The following is a 3050-nucleotide window of genomic DNA, read 5'->3' as shown; positions in this document are numbered from 1 at the left end:
CTCCTCAGAAATAGTGATTCAGTGTATTTGCTGTTTGACTGATGGTGTCTTTCTCACGCAGTATTCAAATGTCCCATGCACAAGGTAAAACAAGGCATGCATGAACTGGATGTGATGCAGAAGATAAAAGCTTAATTTAAACCAAACAACTGAAGTGCACTTTGAGACATGTATTGCTTATTTGCACTTACCATTACCTCCAGTAGCCACAGATGTGACCAACACGCCGGGAAGGCCCTTAAAACATATTTATTCCAACGACGTTCACTGGCTAGTGAACACACATTTTTCTTTTAAAAAAGTTTAAAAAGTTTGACATGGAAGATTTCTGTATATATATATTTCTTTGAAGTGTTCTGTTTCTACAGGGTTAAGCTACTCTCAGTCCATCTCTCAAGAGGTGAAGAGGTGTCTAACTAATGCATGGAAATTACTTACAGGAGAGCACTTAGATCTTCTTCTTAGAACTTCTTTGGCAGTGTAGCTTTGTTTAGGATGTGATGGATGTTTTCTGACTGTGAGTCTAATATGATTAAAATTGATAGACAGCTTGCTGAACAGGATGTCAAAACATCAAAGGCATTGAGTGCTGGATTATTACACCATTTCTGTTGACCTACAGTCCATTTACCCAAATTCGAAGCACACCTTTCAGAAAGATCAAGGAACACAGTTTTTGCTTTTGATGCTGAAACGGTGGATATCTTGATTACACTGCAAATATAGGATAAAGCTAGCATTATTATATATTTTTCTTATCGTCAAGATTCTGAAAAGATCTGAAAGTACCAAAAATATATGTTAAATAAAAAGAATTATAGCATTTGGTATTTAGGATTGGACATTTGGGATTAGGATTTAAAATAGGGCATTTAGGATTATAGATCATATGCAAAGAAGGAGGCGTAGCTCTAATGCTGGCCCACTCCCCAGACTCTCAACCCAGTGTAACGTTAACTAAAGAAAACTGTAACGTTACATGATCAACAATAAACCTGTAACCTGTTTTTTACTTACATAGCACAACCATGTACACACTTTTTTGCAAAACTTTAAACACAACTCACTGCTTTATATTCAGTATGCAATTCAATAACACACTTTTATCAAAACTGTAAACATTACTATTTTTTGCCAATTGGCATTCCACTCTGACACGTGTGAAAACACTTTTAGATTATAAATTCACATACCAATCAGAGCTTGAATACTATACATAAATAGGCCACAGATAAACATTTGGTTTGGCCAACAATGTAGGCTTTTTACATTTGAACAGCGAGTAAGAGGGGTGAGAATTAAGTGAGGAAGAAGAGGACATGGACGAGGAGGTGAAGAAGTAAGAGGAGGAGTGGGCGAGCTCAAGTAGGATGGGGGAGAAGGAGAGGACCAGGAAGAGTAAGAGGAAGGGGAGTTGGGAACATAATCTCTGATGAAATCAGAGTGACTGCGGTTGACCATGTTGTCAATCTTGGGATGAGCTTGAGGGAGACTGGGCAACGGGTTCAGCCAAATCTCAGCTGCTATAGTGTTGGAGGTCTCATCTGGTTATTTTGAAATTAGAAGCGGTAAGTAACTGTAAGTGGTAGGTAGGTAGGGACATTAAATGTCACAATAAAACTGAGTTTTGTAACTCCCTTCTGCTACATCGCAGACAATATACATTAATACAGAAGCAATTATAAAAATGATAAACAGAAATAAACAATATTCACTGTTCAGTGGAGAGGTGCTGAGGATGAAATTTAGTTTAAGAGCTTGGTAGCTTGGGGGAAAAAGCTGCTCTGCAGTCTGGTAGTGCGGTAGCTGAAACTTCTAAATCTCTTCCAGGCAGCAGGGTGAACAGGCTGTGGCTGGGGTGGGTACTGTATTTTAGTATGCTTTGGGCTCTACGTAGGTACCTCACCTCACTGATATCACTGATGCTCAGGAGATGGGTACCAATGATCTTCTGATAAGTTTTAGTCACCCGCTGCAGAGCCCTCCGCTCCTGGGCCGTGCATATCCCATGCCAGCTTGTGATATTTCCAGTCAAGATGCTTTCTATTGCTGCTCTGTCAAAGCTGACAAGAACTTGGCCCAGGAATTTGGCCTTCTTCACAGCAGGACTTTTGCAAGATGGCGCTGAGCATAGCGGCCTCGGTGTTAGGTGCTCTTTGTTTTTTTGTTTTTTTGTGTGTCAATTCAGTTTTCGGCTGTGATTCCCAGTGCTCTTTCACCAGAGAAGAGATCATGAACATGTCACTGTGACAGTGATTCAGCAGCACTGTTCTCCTAATCTGGAATATTTAATAATTAACTGTAAACCGTTTTACTCTCCCCGTGAGTTTGCTTCATTCACTCTGGTCGGTTTACATTCCGCCCCAGGCCAACGTTCAGGACACACAGCGCATGCTGCCCGAACATATACTGTGTGTGGAGCAGACAAACCCGGACTCCCTTGTTCTCAGTGACTTTAACAAAGGAAACCTCAGTCAAGAACTCCCCAAATACAGACAGTTTATAAAGTGTCCAACTAGAGAGGGGAATACTTTGGAACACTGCTACACCACAGTTAGCACAGTTATCACGCTGTCACACGCGCTCCACTGGGACACTCTGATCACGTCATAATCTACCTGATTCCTGCTCACAGGCAAAAAAGCTTTGTAAACATGTAGAGAGGACATCAAAAAAGTGGACCAGTGAAGCAGTGAAGTGTTTTCAGGACTGCTTCCAACAATCTGGACGAGCTTCTGTGAGGACACCTGTATACCAACACGCACCAGGGTGAGCTATAACAATGACAAACCCTGGTTTACAGCTGAGGTTGGAAAAGGAGGAGGCATTTAGGAGTGGGGACCGAGCTGGGTGCAGGGCATTAAAGTACAGGTTTAGCAAGGAGGTGCGAGAAGCTAAACGACTGTACGCAGAGAGGCTAAAGAACCAGTTCTCTGCAAAGGATGCCACTTATGTCTGGAGGGGGTTCAGACAGATCACTAACTACAAACCCAAAGCCCCCCACTCCATCAACGACTCTCGCCTGGCAAATGAGCTGAACCAGTTCTACT

The sequence above is a fragment of the Micropterus dolomieu genome, linkage group LG20, assembly GCF_021292245.1.
Source record: "Micropterus dolomieu isolate WLL.071019.BEF.003 ecotype Adirondacks linkage group LG20, ASM2129224v1, whole genome shotgun sequence".
Lineage (NCBI taxonomy): Eukaryota > Metazoa > Chordata > Actinopteri > Centrarchiformes > Centrarchidae > Micropterus > Micropterus dolomieu.
This window is presented reverse-complemented; position numbering follows the sequence as displayed.